General features: G+C 41.7%; 1 long non-coding RNA gene across 1 annotated transcript; it reads left to right on the top strand.

Annotated features, from left to right (window-relative positions):
* Positions 1-297: 297 nt before the first annotated feature.
* On the top strand, positions 298-9200 carry LOC123653293. The gene is made up of 3 exons (XR_006743022.1): positions 298-513; positions 3160-3164; positions 9189-9200. It is a non-coding gene; the product is annotated as an uncharacterized LOC123653293 (long non-coding RNA).
* The last annotated feature ends 16882 nt before the right edge of the window (positions 9201-26082 follow it).

Genomic DNA, 26082 nt, shown 5'->3' with positions numbered 1-26082 from the left:
TAATTGCCGGGAAGCAAAACCTTAACAAACAGAGAAAATGCTCAAGAAAATGGCAGTTCTTAAAAATAGATTCAGAGGCAAAGAAGCATGGAACAGACTGTCAAACTACAGCCGGAAGGCACCAGAGTTGGGGGGTGAGGGAGGGAGAGTAAGAGACCAACCAAAGGACTTGTTTGCATGCATATAAGCATAAACAATGGACACAAGACACTGGAGAGGGGGTGAGGGTGTGTGTGGGGGGGGGGCGGCGGGGAAAGGTGGCGGAGGCAGGGGTGAAGTCAATAGGGGGGGAAAAGGAGACATATGTACCACTATTTGTAATACTTTAAATAATTAAATAAATAAAACAAATCATTACAAAAATAACAAAAAGAAAAAAGAAAATGGCAGTTCTGCACCCTGCTTCATACATTACACTCAAAAGGGAAGACATGAGCTGTTTACATGAAACCTGTTGGTGATAGATTAGGGAGGTGGGAGAGAGCAATGTGAGGGTTTCTCTGGGATTGCATAGTAAGTAAAACGATGGCCCCATATCTCTTTTACAGAAGTAGGCGTAGGATAGTTAACAGTCAGCAAGTAACATGATAACAGTGTTAACGAGGGGATTGGTTGTCTCTGCTGTTTGAGGTGTCGGAAAAGGGGATTTTTTTAATTTATTTACTTTTTTTTTTTTTTTTTTTACAAAGGCAAGTATGTTACCCTAGATGCAAAAAGATAACAGACAGGATTAATTAAGGTAAAGATGGACCTTAATTTGTTAGGGAAAAATAACTGCCTTAGGACATGACAATCACCAGGGACCATCTTTTTAAAGAAGTTTTAATTTCAGACCGTCCTACGTGTTTATTTGGTCTCTGAGCTTGTAAGGCCGCCCATAGGCCTCCCTGAACTTGTCAAGTTTAGGATGTGGCCCCTTTCTGTCCAAAACAATTTTTTTTTAGCACAAAAGATCTTACAGGCCGGATTTGATAATTCAGTAGACGATTGGCTGGTACAGAAACTTCCCAGGGCGGAAAGCCCCAGATGCCTAGCAAGGGGCCACACTGGGAAAATGAAGAACCTCACCCCAGGGTAACCTATCCTTCCTTAACATCGCTAGTCATGCAGTTTGGACCCCCTGACGTTTTATGTGGCTAGTCATATGGCTTAGACTCCCCCTGACCTTTCCCTCCCTAAAGGTAACATCTAGGACCCAGTTATATTTCAGCTCCAGGCACAGAAGAGCAACAAAACCAGACAAGGGACGCCATGGCTGCCTCAGGACCAGCTGCAGTGACTAATGACTCCAGCTCTGGCACCAACCAGTCAGCGGAGACCTCGACCCTGAAAGAGCACACCTGAACAGATGATGCATATTCTATTGAGACATTCTCCTGAGACCTTTCCTATGACTTCCACCGGCAAGAGAGAGAGAAATACACTCAGGATGAAGGACCTAGGTACGCCCTCCCCCGGAGGAGCATGCCCACACCATTCCCTTCCTCCCAGGAGACTCACAACCAGGGGAGCAGTGGGCAGCGGCAACCTGTCCTGGGCTCATCCCCCAAACCTGTCTCCAAGGCCCCCTTTTCTCTGACTTAGTGAACTAAAGCAGCCCCACCTGGGCCCTCCTGTTGCTTCTTCCATGCCCTTCCTTGTGTCACTGTCCTGAGTATATTTTTTAAAATATATTTTATTAATTTTTTACAGAGAGGAAGGGAGAGAGATAGAGAGCTAGAAACGTCGATGAGAGAGAAACATCAACCAGCTGCCTCCTGCACACCCCCTACTGGGGATGTGCCCACAACCAAGGTACATGCCCTTGACCGGAATCGAACCCGGGACCCTTCAGTCCGCAGACCAACACTCTACCACTGAGCCAAACCGGTTTCGACCTGAGTATATTCTTGCTGTGGCCAATGAATTCTTACTTATCTTTGCCGTACTTTGTCTCTTGTGAAATCTGTCCTTCTAGAAGACATGAATCAAGGTTGCATTGTCTCCCCAGTAACACTTTGGCTTAGTACATTTAGGTGCAGAATTATAATACCACTGTATATACAATTCTGCTATGGGTTTGAACAATTTACTACATAAAATCAACAATGAAAAAATTCTCTTAAGTTTCAATCCACTGAATTAACCAAGAGTATTATATTATATTTATAGAATTACTGTCTCTGATTTCAAAGTGAAATTTCAGACTAATCTGTTGGTCTATGTATATTACATTTTGAATATATAACAACATAAATGTAATAGTACACTCTTACTCTCACACACAAAAAAATATCCAGTACATGCCAGTACATTGGATCCTTTCTGTAAACAGGTAGCTAGTATAAGCTAATAGAGATTGTTAATTTGTTGTGTTTAGTGTTTAAAGAGTATTATTGATACACTAGAGGCCCGGTGCATGAAATCTGTGCACTGGGGGAGAGGGTTGTCCCTCAGCCCAGCCTGAATCTTCTCCAATCTGGGACCCCTCAGGGGATGTCCAACTGCCGGTTTAGGCCCAATCCCTGTGGCAGTCAGATATCCCTCTCACAATCTGCAACTGCTGGCTCCCACCTGTTCGCCTAGCTGCCAGCAGGATCATTCCCTAACCACTTCCCTGCCAGCCTGATCGACGCCTAACTGCCCCCCTGTTAGCCCAATTGCCCCCAACTGCCCTCCCCTGCTAGCCTAATCACCCCCAACTGCCCTCCTCTGCTGACCTGGTTGCCCCCAATTGTCCTCCCTTACTGGTCTGGTCACCCCCAACTGCCCTCCTCTGCCAGCCTCGTTGCTCCCAACTGCCTTCTCCTACAGGCCCAATCACCCCCAACTGTCCTCCCTGCTGGTTGTCTTGTAGTGGCCATCTTTGACCACATGGGGCAGCTGTCTTGTACGAGGGCATGAGGGTCAATCTGCACATTATCTCTTTATTATATAGGATTCATAATACATTCAAGATCTATGAAAACATATTAAAAGCATATTGTGATAAAGAAACATTGTTATCACAGAGTTGTGAACGATGTCACTAAACATTGCAGAATGGACATCAGTTCCATTCAAGGAAAGAATACTGTGCTGAATGTAATTTGCAAGTAGTTTATTAGAAACATCTTTTTCTTTTTAAAAAAATATTTTTTAATTGGTTTTAGAGAGAGAGGAAGGGAAAGGGAGAGAGAGAAACAGTGATGTGAGAGATCATTGGTCGGCTGCTTTTTACATGACCCCTTACTGGGGATGGAGCGCGCAACCTGGGCATGGATCCGCCGGGGATATTTCACCCCAGGTCTCTACTCCGCCTTTCCTCAGGAACCCCTCTGCCCCTCACAAGCTGGCTGGAGCCAGAAACCATCTCCAGGACTCACCTCGCCCACCTTTTCCCAGGACCACCTCTGCCAAGAGGGAAGGGTGGCGCAGGCATGCATAGGTAAAAGCCAGGCAAGACGGGAGTTGGTGGTGGGCCAAGCTCTGCATCAGGGTTCACCGTGAGAACTCCACGTTCCAGTGGGCACCTTCCAGGGCGCAGCTGATCATATCTGTGGCGCGGCCCTAAGTCGCATTCCTTCCTCAATGGGCTCAGAAGCCTTTGGAAAGAGCTTTTCCTCACTCAGTTGTTGTTCATAAGATGCACACTAGATGGCAGCAGTGACTTCTGATGTTATTCCCAAAATGACCACTAGATGACAATAGAGAAGATCTCTTCCTGGTGATTTCCACTCCGGTGTTATTCCCAAGATGCACACAAGATGGCAGCAGAGAAGAGCATTTTCTTGCTTTAGGGTGCTCTGCCCATTCTGCATTAAAATGAGAACCCAGGGCAGGGGCAAGCTGACAGGGGTCAAGGGTGGGGGTTGGTGGGGGGTGAAGAGGGAGGTTGTGGGGAGCATTAGTAAGACTTTCAACAATAAAGATTTTTTTAAAAAATAAAATGAGAATCCAGACCAGGGCAAGGCAAATAGTGTTAGCTAGGTTGAAGGAGACTCAGATAAGGCAATCATCTGCTGGCTCTGTGAGGGAGGACTCAGCAAAGAAACAATGGCCTGTGCCAGCACTTTTGTCTGGGAGAAAGCTGTCCCTCCAGCCCTCACTCTGAAGCCAGACAACCCAGTTCTTCCCAGAGGCCTCTGGTGCCTTTCAAACTGCTGCTCCAGCACTGGAACTCAGAGTGAGTGAGTCCGAGTAAGTCTGTGTGTGGGCCCTTTAAGAGGAATGCCTGGGTCTCTAGCAGCGCTTTGTCTCAGCAGAAATCTCTGCTGGTTTCACAGCCAGAAGTTACAGGGACTTCTCTTCCCTGTGCTGGACACCTGGGCTGCAGTGCTTGAGGGAGTGCTGGGACCCCTCTCTCCTCCAGCGGGGGACCTCTGCAGCCGAGATAGCCCTCCCAAAGTTACCTGCCACACGTGAGCCACCTCTCCGCCCTTCCTACCAGTCTTGATGGTTTCTGTATATCTTAGTTATAGGACTTCTGTTCAGCTAAACTGGGTCATTCTCAATGATGGTTGTTTTAGAGTTTAATTGTAATTTTGATGTATCACATTTAGCTATGCTGCCACCTTTACCGCAAGCCTTGACACTGTATCAGGCCCCAGTTTCTTCACCTGATCTCATTTCCTATCATGCCACTCCAATCCAGCTGCCAGGCACCCCAGTTGTCAGCACTAACCTCTCTGATTGGATGATCTGTGAGGGCTTTAGCAGATCGAGGCACCGGAACTAAAACTGAACCTTGACTGTGGTGGGAACCCGAATAAAATAGAGACTTTATTTCATAATAATGAATCAATATTTACTCATTAATTATAGCAAGTTATAATTAATTTAAAAGAGAGAAAAAATTAAAGTAAAGCAACAGAAGCCTATTGCATCAAAATCGAAGCCTAGAGGAAATGGGTAATCTCCTACTAAAAAATAAGCATTAATAAAATAGACCCTAATGTGTCAGGATGGCCGAGTGGTCTAAGGAGCCAGAGTCAAAATAGACTCTAAACATAAGGAAAATGCAAACAGATAAATTACCCATCCAGGGGCCTCTCCCCCTTGCTGGTTCTCCTCTCTTTGTTCTGGGCTGTTTTGCTTTTTCCCCAGAGCAGACAAGGAACGGGGACATAGCTGATTTGCAGCTGCCCTAAGATCTGACCCCACCCTGAGTCTTCATCTCCCCAGCCACGTCCTGCCCAGCAAGGACTCCATGCAGAGGGAGTCTTCGGGATTATTGATTCTGATGTGTCAGCCAGGACTTATTCGACTGCAGGAGACTGGACACACGAAAGTAAAATAAAATGGTTAAATGGTGGGGATAAATTAATACTTATAAAGGATGGGTTTGGACCTGGCAGGCCCAGATTCTCACACTTGCAGTGGGACCTGGTCCCTCTCCAACCTTTGGTCCTGCGAAGTGTCTTTGGGCTGCTCCATTCATCGACACAATCTCACTCCTTTATCAGATGCCAACAGTGCCAGGCTGGCCCCCCTCACCATTCATTTTATTTATTTATTTATTTATTTATTTATTCATTCATTTATTTATTTATTTAAATAAGTTTCTTTAAAATACACACACACACACACACACACATACACTCTCTGAATGCATAATAATCTGGACACTCAGTATATATACTATATATATATGCAAATTGACCGTCACTCCAACACACATGATGGCTGTCCCCATGTGGACACAAATGGCTGCCACAAGATGGCAGCAGGGGAGGGCAATTGTGGGTGATCAGGCCTGAAGGGAAGGGCAGTTGGGAGGAACCCAGGCCTTCAGGGGAGGGAAGTTGGAGGGACCAGGCCTTCAAGGGAGGGCAGTTGGGGGCAATTAGGCCTGCAGGGGAAGGCAGTTAGGGGTGACCAGGCTGACAGAGGAGGGCAGTTGCAGGGGACCAGGCCTGCAGGGGAGGGCTGTTGGGGAGGACCAGGTCAGAAGGGGAGGGCAGTTGGGGGTACCAGGCCTGTAGGGAAAGGCAGTCTGGGATGACCAGGCTGGTAGGGGAGGACAGTTAGGGACAATCGGGACAGCAGGAGAGCAGTTAGGCATTGATCAGTCTGACAGGGGAATGATTAGGGGGTGATCAGGCTGGCAGGAAGAAGCAGTTAGGGGTAATCAGGAAGGCAGGCAGGCAAGTAGTTGGGAGCCAGCAGTCCTAGATTGTGAGAAGGATGTCCGACTGTCCATTTAGGCAGAATCCCACTAGGATCAGGCCTAAAGGGGCAGTCGAACATTCCTTGAGGGGTTCCAGATTGAAGAGGGTGCAGGCTAGGCTGAGGGACATACCCCCTCACCCCCAATGCACAAATTTCATGCACTGGGCCTCTAATATATATATATTATAGATTTCAGAGAGAAAGGGAGAGGAAGAAAGTGATAGAAATATCAATGTTGAGAGAGAATTATTGATTGGCTGCCTCCTACAAGACCCCTACTGCGGATCAAGCCCACAACCAGGGCATGTGCCCTGACGGGGAATCGAACCATGACCTCCTGGTTCATAGGTCGACACTCAACCACTGAGCCACACTGGCCAGGCTCACCATCCATTTTAATAGGGAAAGTTTCTTCTTCCCTTATGAAAAGTCACAGGTTTAAATGCCTTGACCTGGATTAAGTCACTTCCTCATTATTGATCCCATCAGAGCACCCAGAAGTTGGGACATAGATTTCGTTAGACGTGGGGTCAGCCCTCAGGACTGTTTGGACTGGAAGCAGGCAGGATGAGTTCCCAACGCTGAGGTGCTGGACTTTGGCAGGAGAACGGATTCTGGGTGGGGAGAGAGGCAGATTCCACGCTACTGACAGCCCATTGCACAGCTGTGGGAGGGTTCCACCTAGGGCCCAGGGCTGCAGCCACCCTCCAGTGCTCTTGCTGTCTTCCCACCATGGCAGGAAGCAATTACTTAAAAAATAAATCATTTCTACTTCAGGCTCCTCTCTTGGACATCAGGGTCCTCACGTCCCTTGGGAGGTACACAGGCCTCAGTGTGCCTGGGAGGTGGGGTCACAGGAGGATGGAAAAGAAATTATTGGGGGGAAATAAGAGCTATTTGTAATACTATCAACAATAAAACATATATTTTAAGAAGGAAAAGAAAAAAATTATTGCACACAACTCCAGGGAATTAAAGGAATTAAAAAGGAGAGGAAATTGTTCTAATTATTTATTTAATGTTGTGGAATGATATTTTCCGTTGTCATCAGTTATCTACACTACCTACCTTCCCAAACTTTCAGGAAAATGTTAATTTTTTAGAAGCCTGCTTTTGAGGTTAATGTCTCATAGCACAAACATGTCTTCTGTTCGCACAGTATTTCTAAGCATCCATGGCCACTCAACCCTTAACTCTCTCATTCCGGGTCCCCCAAGTTTCTAAGCATGGCCCTTCGAGACACATGGTAGCGGATGAAATCTTATCTCTGGTCTCTGCCGTCTTTCCTAAACTTGGCAATCATGTGTCTACTGTACACAGTCTCTCCATAAAACTTCAACAAGTGGGTAAGGGATTCCTTATTTTGTCTGTGGACATATTTTCCTTCTTACGCCTTGAAAAATTGAACCTGAAGAAGCACTTTACCTTGAACCACACACTTAGGAGAGAGTGGCCATTTTAAACTAAGGTTTACGTGAAGACATAAACAGTGACAGTGGCTTCGCATTAAGTGATTGATACCTCAAAGGGATCGCTCGATGTGCGATGCTCAAAGAGCTGGTCCTTCCATACCGCTGCTCTTTGAATTGCGTGCACATCCCACAGCAAGTCCTGATGCAGTACATCAGTAGCTGTTTTCCTGGAGCTTCAGTCCCCACATCATTTACAAAGACCATCACTGTTTCATGACCTGATGGCCTTACTCAAAACATGTTTGCTATGTCTAGGTGCTCTATCTAAATGAGAAAGTCTGTACACACTATATACTAAACATCCATCTTTTCACTCAGTTATTCGTGGAGACATACTGTAAATTTGGTATTTACTGTTTGCCAGACGAAAAAGAGAAGAATAGGATAACGTCTGTGTCTTGAGATCACAGACTCAACACAGAGACAGGCATATAAATGAATAATCTTAAAACAATAATTAAAGTTGTGTCCTGGGCTCATAAAATGTATCTTCTACCTGGACTGATTGAGTCAGCTCACTGTGTTGTGATTTCACAGGTGTTTCTTGTCCTCCATCTTTCTCAAACATCTCATTCAATTGTGTTGTATTACAAAAAGAACCCATTAATTGACAGATTAATTTAACAAACATGTTACATAGATGGTATCTATAAGTTCCTTGGGTTAGGGAGTTTTGAATAATACAGTATTTGATTAGTCACCATAAACTTCTCATAACAAATGCTATCCAACATGCTCCAAGGACAGACCAACTGCACCATTTTCTTTTCTTCCAGGTGTTCTATAGCCAAGGAAGCAAGAGACAACATTGAATTTCTCAGTATTATTCTGTCATATTAAATACTCCATAACTCATCTTGCTATATTTGCAGAAACAAACCTGTCTGAGGAATCAGAACTTTTTTTCCCCCCAGAAAAGAATGTGGCAACATAAGGAGAAATGTGGATCCAAAATTCTTTTGATTTCTCAAGAGAATTGTTAATGGATAGTTTATAATGTAGTATTATAACATAAATATCACATACTATATTTGGAGGTATAGACCATATATTATGCCACAAAATAAGTTTCAATAGGTTTAAAAATATAGATATGATGCAAAGTATCTTTTTTGTCCATAAAGAGATAAAGTAGAAATAAAAAACAAAAGTTTAAAAAAAGATATTTTGTAGAAATTATGCAATATACTTTTAATGGATAAAAAAAAGGCACAAGGGAAAATATTTAGAGAATAGTGAAGCAAAAAACAACTAATGAGACACAGTGAAAATGGTGCTGGGAAAAATGTTTAGCTATAAACATTTACATTAAGAAACAAGAAAAAAATCTCAGACAATCTAACTTCACAACCTAAGAAACTCAAAAAAGAACTAAACCTAAAGCTTCCAAAAGGAAGGAAACAATAAAGACCACAAAAGATAAAGATAAAATAGAATATAGAAAAGACAATAGAGAAAATAAATGAAACCAAAGGGTGGTTCTTAGAAAAGCTAAAAAAAAAAATTTTTTTTTAAATGACAAAACTACGTAGCTCAATGGACTAAAAAAAAAAAAAGAAGACTCAAATTGCTAAAATCTTACATGAGAATAGAGACATTTACAATGGATTCTACAGAAATAAAAAGGATTATAAGATTGTATGCCAAGAAATTGGATAACCTAGATGAAATGAACAAATCCCTAGAATCCCAAAATCTATGAAGAAAAGTCATGCCTGGCCAGTGTGGCTAAGTGGTTGAGCTTCAACCTGTGAAACAGAAGGTCATGGTCTGATTCCTGATTAGGGCACATATGAGCTTCATTCCCAGTATGGGGCATGCAGGAAGCAGCCAATCAACATTTTTTTCTCATCATTGATGTTTCTATCTCTCGCTCTCTCTCCCTTCCTCTTTGAAATCAATAAAAAGATATATATATATATATATATTAAATAAAGATATATATATACATATATATATACATATATATATATATGTATATATTAAAAACACCATGAAATAAAAAAGAAAAATGAATCAACCTATAACTAGTCAGGAGATTGAATCAATAATCAAAATCTCCCAACAACAAAAAGCCCTGGACATGATGGCTTCATGGGTAAATTCTACCGAAGTTTGAAAGAACTGATACCAAATCTTCTCAAACCTTTCCAAAATATTGAAGAGGAGGAAATACTTCCTATCTAATTCAATAAGACCAGTGTAACCTTCATACCAAAGAAAACCATATGATTTACTATATTCCTGTGCTGCACACTTCATCCCTGCAGCTTATTTTATAAATGGAGATTTTTACCTATTATGTTAACTAGATTATTGAGGTGATCATATCATAAGGTATATAAAGGTCACACCACTTTGTTTTACACCTAAACTAATATAATGTTGTATGCCAATTATACAATACTTTAAATTTTTTTAATGAAAAAAAGCAAAGAAAACTATAGACCAACATCCCTTATGAACATCAATGCAAAATTGATCGACGTAATATACCACCTCAACAGAATAAAGTGGGGAAAAAAACCATGATCATCTCAATTGATGCAGAAAGAACTTTGACAAAATTCAAAGCCTTTCATGATGAAAACACTCAATAAAATATTAAAGAAAATTAGTTGCATATGATAAAATCATGTATGAAACATCAACAACATGAACATTACACTCAGTGGAGAAAGACTGTAGCTTTTCCAATGTAATAAATGATTTCTCTATAGGACAACAGCTGAATATAATTAGTGAGATTGATAATGCCTAGTAGGTCACTAAAAAAAGAAACTCATTTCAAATGATAAGAGCAATAGTAGGAAAAATATCTTAACTCATGAAGAATTGATGGAATATGAAATATATGCATGTCTTACCAAACTGCTAAGCTAGCAACTTCTAAAAGTTGTATCCTATCTAATAGAAGAGTAATATGCAAATTGGCCATACCTCCACTACACACACAAGCCTCTTCCACCAGCCAATCAGGAGAGAATATGCAAATCAACCCAAACAAGATGTCTGTGGCCACGAAGTGAGCAGGAGGCTTGGGTTTCCCTGGCAATGGAGGAAGCTAAGCTTGCTGCACACCCTGACCAGCCCTGGACTCCACTCCACGCTACAAATTTTCAATTATAGAAGATAAATAAATCCCAGATACCAGGGCCTTCGCTTGAATCACTGGAAGGCATGGCTGGGCTGCAAACCACTATAGGCTCCTCACCCAGGCCACTCCACACCCCAAGGGAACCCACACCCTGATCCTAGACACCCTTCAGGGCAAACCAGCTGGCCCCCATCCGTGCACCAGGCTTCTATCATATCTAATAAAAGAGTAATATGCAGAAGGACCATCACCCCAACACACAAGATGGCTGCCCTCATGTGGTCAAAGATGACTGCCCTCATGTGGACACAAGATGGCCGCCACAAGATGACCAGCAGGGAAGGGCAGTTGAGAGGGACCAGGCCTGCAGGGGAGGACAGTTGGGGGTGATCAATCCTGTAGAGAGGGTAGTTAGGGGTGACCAGGCCGGCAGAGGAGAGAAGGTGAGGGTGACTGGACCTGCAGGAAAGGGCAGTTGGGGGAACCCAGGCCTACAGGGGAGGGCAGTTAGGGGCAAACAGGTTGGCAGGGGAGCAGTTAGGCAACACCAGAGAGGGAGGCAGGCAGAAGCAGTTAGGGGCAATCAGGAAGGCAGGCAGGCGAGCAGTTGGGAGCTAGCAGTCCTGGATGTGAGAGGGATGTATGTCCAGATTGAAGAGGGTGCAGGCTGGGCTGAGGGACACACACCCCCAAGCATGAATTTCATGCACCAGACCCCTAGGATAAAATAAGTAACAGCAGGTTAGCTAGACAGATTACTTTTTATTTATAATAAATATCAGGAATATAAAGATACATCATTCCATTATAACATAATAATGATTAAATCACTTGTATCACAAGGTATATTCTATGGAGTATAGGGGTGTCGAACTCAATCAGAGAAGGGGCCAAAATCTAAAATCCAGCCTAAATCACGGGCCGAATGGTTTACTGAACAGTCATAAACTGTCATTGTGATGGAAACACAGCGGAGTGCAGTGATGACAGCGCGGTGTGGGCCACATTGCAAGGCCTGGCGGGACGGATTTGGCCCGCGGGCCTTTTGTTTGACACATGTGCATTATAACATAATAATGATTAAATCACTTGTATCACAAGGTATATTCTATGGAGTATATGTTTGCTTAAATTTTTTCTATTCCTATGATCATACTTATATATAAGAAGTTTTTAAGTTTACATATATATATGGAGGTAATATGCAAATTGAATGGTTTACTGAACAGACAATGAACAATCATAAACTGTCATTGTGATGGAAACGCAGCGGAGTGCAGTGATGACAGCGCGGTGCGGGCCACATTGCGGGACAGATTTGGTCCGCAGGCCTTGTGTTTGACACATGTGCTAAGACATCACGACCGGCTCAGGAGGAGGCTGCATCATGATTAGCTCAGGAGGAGCTGTGCACATAGATGGGCAAGAGGGGACTGTGTGCCTCTCCCAGCCCTAGTAGCCACAGAGAGGCCAAGTCTGGGGAGGGGCTGGAGCAGAGACAACACCAGAGAGGGAGGCCAGACTGTGGCTTAGACCCACTCTCCCCTGACATCCCCTAACGGCTCCCAGACTGTGAGAGGGGGCAGGCTAGGCTGAGGGACCCCCAACACCAGTGCACAAATTTCATGCACCAGGCCTCTAGTCCTATATAATAAAGAGCTAATTTGCAAATGGTCATCACAATCTCACACCATCACATGATAACAGCTCAGACACTCAGAGAGAGAACAATGGGAACTGCCAAGCACAATGAGCTCAAGAGAGAGGAATGGGGACCAGCTAAGCTGCAGGCTGGGAGAGGGACAAGCCTCAAACCCTGTGGTCCCAGGCCCCAGTGGCTGTGCCTATGCCTGTGGCCTGGCCCAGAAGAGGGACAAGCAACCCGCCCAGCAATCCCAGGTGCCAGTTCCTGCAGCTGTGGTCCAGGCAAAGCCACCCGCCCATGGTCCCCTGGGGCTGCAGCCAGCCTGGGTGAAGCTGGCCTGGGTCCTGGGTGCCTGCTACCGGCCAGAGGAGGGAATCCTGGGTCCTTGGTGCAGGACGAGGCAGAGGCAGTTAGGGGCGATCAAGCCAGTAGGGGAGCAGTTAGGGGCGATCAGGCAGGCAGGTGAGCAGTTAGGAGCCAGCAATCCTGGATTGCGAAAGGCAGTCAGATATCCCCTGAGGGGTCCCGGATTGGAGTGGTTGCAGGCCAGGCTGAGGGATTCTCCCCCCACCACCCATGCACGAATTTCATTCACCAGGCCTCTAGTTAAACTATATAGAGATTAAAGAAAAATTTGTTACATTTTAATAACTGCTTAGATTACCCTTCTTCATTTTGGGATAAGAATTATAATTTCTCAAAAAAAAACCAAAAACAAAAACAAAACTGTTTCTGAGGAGAACAATATTTTCTTAACTGACCAAAAGTAAACAACTGTAAGAGTATATTATCCAAATAGCAACCACAAATCCTTTAAATTAAATTAAATAAAGATTCAGTCCATCAATTGCACTTGGCTATATGTCGAGTGCTTAATAGCCATCTATGGCTGGTAGCTACCACACCAAATGGCACAGACATAGGACATTTCCTTCACTGCAGAGTTTTTTTTTGCCTTTGCTGCTGTGAGGAGAAGCCTCCAAGCATAGAGGAAAATGGGTAAATTTAAAACCAGTTTTATGGCATTATTGGGGAAGAACTAGATGAATGGTTTTCTCTCTTTCAGAGTTTGAAAGAAGTGTTGCTTGCCCTGTGCTGAGCTCAATCCAGAAAATTGGATTATGCTGCCTGACTCCCACATTCCAGATGTAGTCCCATAAGCCTCAAACAGATACAGTTTTCCGTTATCTCAAATAACTGATTCTAAACTAACAAGGGTAAAAGGAATCTGGTTGTAAGAGAAAACTATGTGCTTGACAACCTGGGAGAAGTTTAATTTAACATTTTAGTGGTCTCTTAAATATCTATGACCCTTCTAACAAAAAGCATCCATGAACTCTATGAGCCTTCTAAGACCTCTGCATGACAGATGTGGATGTTTTTAAACTGCTGCTCTGCAAGTTCAAATAAGCACAACAATTTTGAAAAAGAGGGGGGGAGGGTTGTTTCAGTTGTTAGTAATTATTTTTATGCAGAAGGATTTGTACTTTGGCGAGAAGATTGCTTTTATTTTTCAACGACTACTAGATAAATATGGGTGTGTGTTTTCATCACAAAAGCACTTTGCTTCAGTTTTTTAAATTATTTTTTAATTTAATAAATATTTATTCTTCAGATTATTACAATTGTCTCTCTTTTTCCACCCCATGTCTCCCCTCCACCAGGTTCCTATCCTACCCTCTGTCCTTATCCTCCCCACTATACACATCCATAGGTGTGTATGCTTTTTGTTCAGTCTCTTCCCACACCCCCCACTTCACTTTCTCCCTGAGAATTCTCAGTCCACTCCCTTTCTATGCCCCTGATTCTATTTTATTCACCAGTTAATACTGTTCATCAGATTTTTTATTACCTTGATTTTTAGATTCACTTGATGATAGATACGTATTTGTTGTTCATAATTTTTATCTTTATCTTTTTCTTCTTTTTTCCTCTTCTTAAAGAATACTGTTCAGCATTTCATATAATTTTGGTTTATCAGCGATGAACTCCTTTAGCTTTTTCTTATCTGTGAAGCTCTTTATCTGACCTTCAATTCTGAATGATCGCTTTGCTGGGTAGAGTAATCTTGGTTGTAGTTTCTTGCTGTTCGTCACTTTGAATATTTCTTGCCATTTTCTGTTGAGAAATCAGCTGACAATTGTAGGGGTGCTCCCTTGTAGGTAACTAACTGTTTTTTTCTTACTGCTTTTAATATTCTCTCTTTGTCTTTTGCTCTTGGCATTTTAATTATGATGTGTCTTGGTGTGGTCCTCTTTGGGTTCCTTCTGTTTGGGGTTCTGTGCGCTTCCTGGACTTGTAAGTGTATTTCTTTCACCAGGTGGGGGAAGTTTTCTGTCACTATTTCTTCAGATAAATTTTCAGTATCTTGCTCTCTCTCATCTTCTGGGACCCTCATAATTCTGATGTTGGTATGCTTGAAGTTGTCCCAGAGGCTTCTTACACTATCTTCAAATTTTTGGATTCTTTTTCTTTTTGCTTTTCTGGAGGAGTGTTTTTTGTTTTGTTTTGTTTTGTTTTGTTTGTTTGTTTGTTTGTTTGTTTTTGCTTCTTGGTATTCCAAATCTTTAACTTGATTCTTGCAATCCTCTGGTCTGCTTTTAGGTCTCGGTATAATATTTTTTATTTCAGTCAGTATATGCTTAATTTCTAGTTGGTCCTTTTTCATATCCTTAAAGGTCTTAAGTTTATCAGCCTTTTCTAGGAAATTCTTGAAAAACCTTATAACCATGGTGTTTTCTTGTTTGTTTATTTTAATATATTTTATTGATTTTTTTTACAGAGAGGAAGAGAGAGGGATAGAAAGTTAGAAACATCGATGAGAGAGAAACATTGATCAACTGCCTCCTGCACACCTCCCACTGGGGATGTGCCCACAACCAAGGTTCATGCCCTTGACCGGAATCGAACCTGGGACCTTTCAGTCCACAGGCCGATGCTCTATCCACTGAGCCAAACCAGTTTAGGCATAACCATGGTTTTGAACTATACATCTAGTCTTTTGCTTTCCTCCATTTCCTTCATTTGTGACCTGCCTTTTTGTCTCTGCATTTTAGCTGCTTCCCTGACTTGATGGAGTTGCTTTGTGTGCTAAGTGTCCCAGCAGGGCCCAGTAGCTCAGCCTCCCCAGTTATCTGAGGTGGACACTCTTGGTGCAGCCCTTTGTGGGCTGTGTGTGCAGTCTTGTTGTAGTTAAGTCTTGATTGTTGTTGGTATCACTGAGTGGAGTTGACCTCCAGGCCAATTGGCTGTGGGAATCAGCAGTGTCTCCGTTGGGAGGGCTTCTGTGCTCAGCTTGGATGGGGCAGAGTCTCAGGGTGCAGCAGACAGCCTTGGTTTCCTGTCAGTCCAGCCCTACAAGGGCCCTGTGTCTCCGTGTTCCACAGCAGTGGCTGCACACACCTCTGAGAGAAGGCTGCTCTCGAGTTTCGCCTGCTGCCAGAAAGTGCAGTTTCTCCCCGAATGAGCCTGGTACCCAAAGTTTCAGCTGGAGTTGGATTTCAGTGCAATCGGGAGATTTTGTTTTACTCCTGAATGAGAAAGCTAGCCACGCATTAGCTGCCCACCCTCTTGGTGCACTGTGAGTAAGCCACCCGCATATTCAGCCACCTGCCCTTTTCATACGCATGGGTCTCCGAACCTCCACAGTTCCTCTGGGTCTGTGTCCTTTTCTCTTCCCTTCTAGTTGTAGAATTTCCACTCAGCCAGCTTTCCAGTGGTTCTGGATGATGTCCACTCTGTCTTCCAGTTGTGGTTTTAAAATTGTTGTGTGAGGTTGCAGTCTAGGTGATTACCTTATGCCACCACCTTGGTTTCTCCTGCTTGAATTTTTTAAAAGTTACTTAATCATTTAGTGAAGTATAAAATTCCCTTGAGAGCTTGTGTTTGTATAGATGGATGGGTACATTTTTATATGTGAATGATAGTGCCAGGACAAGGCAAATGTCAGTGGGAATTTGCAGATTTTTTAATAAATGCTCCACCCTGCATCACCTCATCTCTTGAAGAGATTCAACAGCAAAGCAAAAAATCAGAGAGCCACAGTGCTGACTGGCTTTAAGGAGTGAGAGAACATAATAACAAAATTTTAAAAACAGAAAGCAACTGCATAAAACTGGAGTGAAGTCAAGAAAAGAACAGATACATATAGCAAGAAAGAAGTAAAAATAATATTTCAAGGTAGAAAAGAAAAATAAAGATGAAATTAAATTTCCACCCCTTTTCCTTTTAATAACAATCTATACTAATGAAAGCCTCACGTGATGCCATCACATCATCATAAGATGGCCACCCCCCATGTTGCCACAAGATGGCTGCCACAAAATGGCCACCACTAGTTGGCCATCATAAGATGGCCGGCAGGGGAGGACAGTTGGAGGCCATCAGGTCTGTAGGGGAGGGAAGTTGGGGGCCATAGGCTGGCAGAGGAGGGAAGCTGGGAGCCATCAAGCCAGCAAGGGAAGGTAATTGGGGGCAATTGGGGCTGCAGGGAAGCAGTTAGGGGCATCAGGCAGGCAGGCAGGTGAATGGTTAGAAGCCAGCAGTCCCGGATTATGAGAGGGATATCCCAGATTGGAGAGGGTGCAGGCTGGGCTGAGAGACACCCCCCCAACCTCAGTGCATGAATTTCGTGCACTGGGCCTCTAATAAATAAATAAAACCTGATCCTTTCCATGCCCACTGGGAAATGAAATAGTTCTTGTATATAAATATATAATTAGTTTTCTTGCTTATTTGATATAACCAGTATAGTATATATTGAATTAAATATATACCCTCCTTTAGCTAAAGAAAAGGAATCTACCCCCACTACCCATCAACATCTCTGAAAATCAGCATCCAGCAGCAAGGGCACTGATTAGAGTACTTCTTTACTGGAATTGGTACTGTGGGCACTTTAAGGATGTTGACTATTAATTTCCCTTGATAATTTTTAACTCTCCTTCTCTCTAATTTACCAGAAGGGTATTGTCTTGAGAAAGAGCTGATTCAAGTGTATTTTCTTCTTCAAGGACTAGACTGACCAGATGTTGAAGGCTCCTTTCCCACATGTTATGTGGGCCCACGTCTGAGTGGTACTGACTCCATCTCTCCCATGTGCCCTTCCCCTGCACATTATCCTTTTGCTTCCAAAGGCCCCAGATTTGTTCAATGTGCTCATTCCTACTGGAGAGAACTGTAGGGCAGTCAGGGGGGCAAAGAGGCTTCAGGCAAATACTTGCCTCAGGAATAATATTTCAGCACAAAATTCAGAGTCAGGTCTCACTGATTCATGTAAACTGGTTGGTTTGACTTTCCTGGAAACATGATAGGAATAGAACAACATAAAGCTTTGTGGACATGTCCCTGTATTCTTCTCTTCTTTCAAAAGATAGGAAGAGCCCAAACCGGTTTTGTTCAGTGGATAGAGCGTCAGCCTGCAGACTGCACAGTACTGGGTTAGATTCCAGTTAAGGGTGCATTTCTCAGAATATCTGTGGAAGGCGTGTGTGGGAGTCAACCCATCCTTGTTTCTTCTCTGTCTTTTCCCCTCCCTTCCACTCTCTCTAAAAATCAATGGAAACATATCCTGGAGTAAGGATTAAAAATGAAAAATAAAAATAAAAAAGATAGAAGGAGGAAAGGAAGTAAGAAAGGCAAGCAGGCAAAGCTGCTGTGAGTGCAGTCCCTGTAACTGTGCATTTGTGAAAACCGAAGCTCGGCCCCATAGGAATACAGGGTGTTTGTAAGGGTGAGCTACCAGTTCTGTCCATCTGACACCTAAGAAACTATTTTGGCCACATGGCTTGCCAAGGGGTATATTCATTCAAAAGCAAAACAGGCATAGCTAATCCACTCTCCCAGCAACCACACAGCAGGGCCACAGTGACTATGGGGCCATTATACCCTCCAGCCAGGCATAAAAATACAGGCTGAGTACACAAGGAGGTTTGTTTAATGGTCACAATTGGAGCCCACGTAACCAAGACCCACAGAGAATCAAAAGAGGGAATTCTTTATGGCATGTGGAGATAGTGCCTTCTGGGAGAGAAAACTCCTAATGTGCTGTCCATAGATGCAGAGATTTTACTACTGAGTTCGTCTCCAGGGTTAAGCAGATCGGCTAAACGCTTTTTTGAGGAGGACTTAAAATGTAACTTTACCCAAGTAGATCAGCAGACATGATAAGCACATTTACTTCTTTCTTAAAAACACATCTATTGACAAGAATATGTTTCAGTAGAGAAACGCTTCCCAGTTCTCTTTGGCATGCATTGCACTCTGCTTCCCCGTCCAGGAGCTGTGGGGGAGGGGTCTCGCTGGCCCCAAAGGCCTGGAACGGAGCCATACACTGATAAAGGACAGTAATCTATCAAAACCTTACAGAAGGTGCGAAGGAAAACACGGGATGAAGTGGACAAAGAACAATCACGGGCAGCTTCTTATTTGATCTCTTCTGTCAAAAGAATAAGAAAAAACTTCTTTATCAGGATAGAGTTCATTTAAACACGGGGATCTCTTTCTAGTTCATGTCGTTAACATTGTCAAATTCTTAGAAAATAGTCCCTAGACTAGAACAAAGACTGTCCCTGTGTTTCATTAGCACTGGACTTTAAGCGCCAGCACTTCCTCTAGAGAAATGGCACAAGTGAAATGTTCCTCAATTGAAATAGGTTTGTGGGTGAGTGTTGGATGGGGGAAGTGCTTTTCCCTTCTGAAATTAGTAAACTATGCTGCATAACCTTACGTTAGTCTTGATACTTCGTCAGTCATGCTATGCTAACCTGTTTCTAAGTAATCTAAGTTCAGTTATTAGAACTATTACTTTATAGAATAATGTTATTTTATTTTTAAACCTATAGAGAATTATGTAACTTTATACATCAGATTAAAAAAAAATTTATGATAATGTCCACTAATGCCATGTTTGCTATTCTTATTCCAATGAAAATAATTAAAATTCTACATTGTGGAAGAAACAAGCACTACCATATTTCACTGACTTTAGTGATCGTGCAGACTTAGGGATTATACTGTTCTTAAAGTATTTTTAAAAATATATTTTTTTATTGATTTCAGAGAGGAAGGGAGAGGGAGAGAGGGATAGAAACATCAATGGTGAGAGGGAATCACTGATTAGCCGTTTTCTGCATGTCCCACACTGCGAACAGACCCTTTCACCCAGACACGTGCCCTGACCGTGAATCTAACCATTATCTCCTGGCTCACAGGTCAACCACTAACGTACTTTTTAAATACTTCCTATGACCTTGTCATACAGATGTGAATACTGGTACTTAACATTTTTTTAACTATATTTTTTATTGATTTTTTTACAGAGAGGAAAGGAGAGGGATAGAGAGTTAGAAACATCGATGAGAGAGAATCATCGATCAGCTGCCTCCTGCACTCCCCCCACCAGGAATGTGCCCACAACCCAGGTACATGCCCTTGGCCGGAATCGAACCTGGGACCTTTCAGTCCGCAAGCCAATGGTCTATCCACTGAGCCAAATCCATTTCGGTGGTACTTAACATTTTAAATTACCAGTAAATTGCCTTGGTAAAAATTAATAGACATTAACTTCATGTCTGAATATGGGTTCTGTTTTGTGAGATGTCTTCCCATCCAAATGAGGACAGGATCGCTGACACTGTGAAGAAAGCCCACCCTTGCTGGGAGTAGCAACTTCTTTCTCCGGGGACTGTCTCTTCATCCATGGGGGTGTGGTCCTCAGTCTCATTCCATGGGAAACTCGGTGTGAAGGAAGGACTAAAAGCGGGGTGAACATTTTATAAAACCCAGTCCTTCTGAGGATAAATGCAGAGGGTGCATTAATGACCATGGGACCAAATAACTGTCTCACTCCTGGTCAGATTCTGTAATTTTTACATCCACAGCATAATTCCTAGGCCTTCAAGAAAGTGCAATGTCTGATGAAAGTGGGATTATAGGTGTGAGCAGTTTCAGTTCCAGTGAGGGAAAAACAAACCGAAAGACAGTTTTAAGGAAAAAAATATATATTTTCTCCTCTCATTTTACATGAAGGATGCAATATGGACTTTTATTCATTTTCTTAGATTTTAATAGGCACTTTGTGTACTTCCTAAGATCGAGGCTGGGGAAACTCGATAAGTGAATGGGGCGCTCTGAGCGAGAATCCCTGGAAGTACTGTCCAGGGACGCTGCCCGTGGCTGTGTGCTGTGCCCAGCATGGAATCATGGGCACATCTCTTGTGACCCAGTAAATCTCCCCGGACATCCACACACCCTCTCTGCACACCCTGCTCACCCTCATTAGACGAGCCCTTCACAGGTCCCCCGGTCCCCAGCATCCCAGATCTTGTGCTGAAGGCGAACAGCCATGGAATAGAATTGAACACAAGAATAAATTGTCTATTAAACTTCAAAAATGTTTAAATTTCTTTTTTAAAAATTACAAATTACTACGCACATATTCTAAACAATTTATCTTTTAGAAACTTTAATACCTCTGTAAACTTCAAAAATTTAACTACATTACACAAATTCTACAAAGACATGCTAGTTTCTTGTTGGTGTTCTCACCAAAACCAAAGCATACCTTGTAGGTTGACGCACAAAGTGGTAGAAATTTTTGAAGTAATTGCCGAAACCGGTTTGGCTCAGTGGATAGAGCGTCGGCCTGTGGACTAAAGGGTCCCGGGTTCGATTCCGGTCAAGGGCATGTACCTTGGTTGTGGGCATATCCCCAGTGGGGGGTGTGCAAGAGGCAGCTGATCAGTGACCCTCTCATCAATGTTTCTGGCTTTCTGTCTCTCTCCCTTCCTCTCTGTACAAAATCAATACAATATATTTAAAAAAAATTTTTTGAAGTAATTAATAATAGGCACTTAAGAATATGAAGTATATAAAAGGCAACTAAATTCCATGAGGTCAGTCATTGAAAGATGACATGTTACTAATTTGAAATGCAAAGAAATGAAAGAGTAATTCCATATGAAAATAAGCCTTAAAATTAGAGAGGAGTTCCCTGTATTAATAACTGACTCCAATAATGAAATGCAGCATTATCAGAATAAAATCTCTAAAACAAGTATCAGAAGTAATGGGACACTAGAAAACAACACTTCATCAAACATCATGACCAATGCACCACCACCACCACCTGCAGTATAAACTGAGTGGATATGAGTGAGCACATTTTTAGCATTTCTCTTAATGCTTGGAGGATAGAATAGTCCACACGCAACCCTCTCTACTGGTAAAGTTTCCAAAATCATTGTTTTTATTTTTTAGGTCAATTTAACACACTGAAATGAACCTCTAAAGTTTATTCTCCCACATAATTTGAATGAAGTCCTTGTGAGTTTAGTGTTACTAAACGATTAGGTAATTATCTCTCTGCAGTTGTGGTACTAGGCACATCCATTTTATGCGTTTTAGTTTTAGTTTTATTGAGACATAGGAGGCATTAACCAACTATGTTAAGAATTTTAATCAGAAATCCGGAAAGGAAAATGCCAGGCTTAGAGCAGCTGGAAAATGACACCCCCAGGCATTTTGTTTAATTTAGCAGAAATGTGGCTCCTGTGTCTTATGAAGCACTTTTGTGGGGGTTTTTTGTTTTTGTTTTTTAACATGAGGGCGAAAGCACCTTGGGGCTGATGCTCCTCCAGGGAAGAGGCATTAAACACTGAAAACTCCTTCCTCATGCTCTCTCATTTTCAACAAGTTAAACCACTAGCAATCCCTGCTGAGTGCTCTTTTTGCACAGGAGGAAAACAAGGATGGGGGGAAAAAATCACTTATGTTGTATTTTGAATTAATTTAAGCAAGGTGAAAATTGCATTTTGCTGTGTCTGGTATGCTATTGTTTAACCTAAACTTTTCTCTAAGAGGTTTGCCTCTGTATTAGAATGACATGGAATTTAATGCAAAGAAATTCCCTTTCCTCCCAGTCTTTCCCCATGTCCCATAAAAGTTTGCAGCTAAAGACTTCGTTATTTCAGAAATTTACAGATATTAATAATGAAATATCATTTGTCTATCATGTTTAAATGAATAAATTTTTATTTAGCACTTATTATTTACCCAGTAATCCCAAAAGTTTCTGTTTATTGGGTAGTTTGTGTCAGTACATACACCAAATACAAGTTATATATTCAAGTTATCCATACAGTTATGTCATACCCGGAGTGTGTACTTTACTCCCGCATACATAATAATATGACATGGTATGTATTGGATTATAATTTGAATGACACTTCTCCAGATTAGTGCCTATATCGAACTTGGATATTGATTTCTCAAAGTCTGTACAAGCTCAAATTGGCATTTCAAAAAGAAATGTCAGGAAATATTTTTAAAATATTTTGAAATAGATGAGAATAAAAAGACAGCTTATCAAAATTTGTGGATTGCAGCAAAAGCAGAGCTTAAAGGGAAATTTATAGTGTTGGGTACATAAATTATAAAAGATGCTCTAAAAGCAATCATCTAAGTTTTTACCCTAGGAAATTAAAACTCATAAATACAAAAACACAATTTTTATGTTAGTTTTGAGATCTAAGTGTTATATATACAGTTCATGTGAAGAAATAATATATACTTATCTATAAATATATTATTGATATATATTAAATAGTAGTGGCCCAGTGCACGAATTCGTGCACTAGTGGCATCCCTCAACCTGGCCTGTGGGATCAGGCTGAAACTGGTTCTCTGACATCCCCTGAGGGGTCCTGAATTGTGAGCGGGTGTAGGCCAGGCCAAGGGACTCCACTGGTGCACAATTGGGCTGGGGCGGGGGGATGCGAGAGGTTGGCCAGCAAGAGAGGGGCCACGGGAGGGCTCCAGGGTATGCCCAGCCCATTTCACTCAGTCCTCATCAGCTGGACCCCAGAAGCAAGCTAACATAACAGTCGAAGCATCTACCCCCTGGTGGTCAGTGCACACCATAGTGAGCGGTTGAGCAGCCTTAGCATATCATTAGCATATTATGCTTTGATTGGTTGAACAGATGACCAAACAACCGGACACGTAGCACATTAGGCTTTTATTAAATAGGATATTTTTATATAATTGCTATCTCAATTATACTTTAGTGAATGGCAAGAGATATTATTTTCTATTGTTTTCAATAATGGAGGAGAGCAGACATATGAATAAAACAAAATTGGATATTAGAAGTAATGGTAAAACAAATGGAATGTTACTTTCTTTCAACTGTGGTTTTATTTGAAGAATATAAAAATATTAACTTGAAACATCTCAGGAACAGAGTCCTGAGTCCCCTGAACAAAAACATTTCTCTATAATTTACAATAGTCGCCCTTTTGACAATAGATTACTCACAAATATATATATATATATATATATATATATATATATATATATATATATATGTGTGTGTGTGTGTGTGTGTGTGTGTGTGTGTGTGTGTGTGTGTGTATATATATATATATATTTTATTGATTTTTTACATAGAGGATGGGAGAGAGATAGAGAGCTAGAAATGTCGATGAGAGAGAAACATCGACCAGCTGCCTCTTGCACACCCCCTACTGGGGATGTGGCCGCAGCCAACGTACATGCCCCTGACCGGAATCGAACTCGGGACCTTTCAGTCCGCAGACCGACGTTCTACCACTGAGCCAAACCGGTTTCGGCAGATTACTCACAAATATATTGACCTTTTTCTCTCAAATTTCATTTCTGAAGTAAGGAGCGTAATAATAATTACTGAACCCACACCAAATTGACTTCACTCACTTCAATAGTGAAAATGTTTGTATGAAGGTCACCAGTAAACTCTAAATGTCCCATCTGCTTCTCACCAACTTTTAGCACAAGACATCATGCTCTATGATCAAAGCATTTTCTTTTGTTCCTATCACACCACACAGAACTGTTTCCTCCTACACGAACCAACTTCTTCGTTTCCTTTGGTGACTCTTCCTATCGCTCTAATGGGACTTTCATTTGGGCATCTTTCTCTTCCCTTATTGCCTCAATTCTAGACAATAAGAAAGTTTGTCAGTTCAACCTTGTAAATATATTTCAAAACAGTTGATTCCCATCCTGCTCCAGCTTCGGAGCAAGTCCAGGGAGGGGTATTTCAGAGTCTGTGATGCCATCAAAGACTCTAATTTCTTCAATCCTTCCAGGGGTCAAAGGACTGAGTTCTGGACCAATAGATGTTTACCTCTATTGTGCATGATGTTAATTGCTAGATTGTATGTTTCTGACTTGTATTTTAGAAATACTTATTTTTGGGAAGATCACAATGGTCTAGCTAGTTTAAAAGGAGCATGAACTCCACAGACAGGAAGAAGGAATATATTCACATGAGGTAAAAGAAAGAGAAAGAGGGAGGGAAGAAGAAAAGGAAATAGAGTAGACAAATCTATATAGTTTTAGCATATTTTGTAAAACCCATATATCAAGTGGGATCACCCTTCATATTTTACTACAAGAGCAGGAGCAGTACACTTATACAACTTGTAAGAATACTGCAAGCTTCTTGTAAGAATCTAGTACCATAAGATAAAGTTTAAAAGATGAAGAAAATGTGATATTGATGAATTTCCTTAGTTAGGTTATGTATGATGTGTACTAAGTTGTTTCTAACTTCACATTTAATTTTAAAATTAGCTTCTTTTATTGCTTTTTTGTTACTGATTTTAGAAAGAGAGGAAGGGAGAGGGATAGAAACATTAATGATGAGAGAGAAATATTGATCGATTGCCTCCTGCATATCCCTTATTGAGGATTGAGCCTGCAGCCCAAGAATGAGCCCTGACCAGGAATTAAACCATTAACCTCTTGATTCATGGGCTGATACTCAACCACTAAAGCACACCCGCTGGGTACTTTTACTCTCAAATTTAACAAATCTTTTCATTATTTATAGCATAGTGAAAGCAATTGGCAAACTGTAAAATTAAATCTGAACCAAATTGTCTAGCATGTAAATGAGATTGCCACAGTCACACACAAAGGTGAATGTGATTTTATAAAAGTACAATAATAAATTATTCAATTTAAATTTCAATTTAAAACTTTTCATCCAGGCTAAATTTTTACTGTTTTGATAAAAAGTATTATCATTAAAAGAATATAATAACCATAATTCTCATACCTGACCTTAACTTTGGAATCCCTTCTCTTTATCTGTTATCATCAACCTAATCTTGCCAGAGGAGAATCTGAGCATGTTAAATGTCTTAAAGGAAATAAATAAAATAACCAAGATGGACCCAATGGCAAATTCTAACTGTAAGTGATTAGAGGGAAAGATATTTTCTACTTTGGGTGACTCACTTAAATTCAATATTTTGGGTTTCTTTTGCTTTGTTTGTTTTAGAGTTTTTCACATAGGCTTTGTTTAGTCAATGTGCAGCTTTTATTTTAAAATGTCATTATTTGTTCTAATTAAAAGAATAGAAATGTTAGTATAAGACAGGGAGGTTTCGTGTGTGTGTGTGTGTGTGTGTGTGTGTGTGTGTGTGTGAATATATGTGAGTTATCTTAGTTATCAGGAATAGCCCAGACTTCAGATTCTGTCAGTAGGTAATCTTGGATTTAAGTCTGAGTTCAGTCACTTGCCATCTCAGAACCTAGGCAAGATATTTCCTCTTTCTAAATCTGTTTCCTTTTGAGTAAAATATGAGTAAAGAAGTTCTCAGTTGTTAAGGATAAAATGAACTCCTGCCATGGAGAGCAGCTCCCTCCCTACCACAGGGAGCTCCAAACATTTTATTAGGAATAGAGGTCTT

Source organism: Pipistrellus kuhlii, unplaced genomic scaffold (assembly GCF_014108245.1).
Source record: "Pipistrellus kuhlii isolate mPipKuh1 unplaced genomic scaffold, mPipKuh1.p scaffold_m20_p_1, whole genome shotgun sequence".
In the NCBI taxonomy this organism is placed as follows: domain Eukaryota; kingdom Metazoa; phylum Chordata; class Mammalia; order Chiroptera; family Vespertilionidae; genus Pipistrellus; species Pipistrellus kuhlii.
Note: the sequence above shows the minus strand (reverse complement) of the source record. Positions and strands in the feature narration are given on the sequence as shown.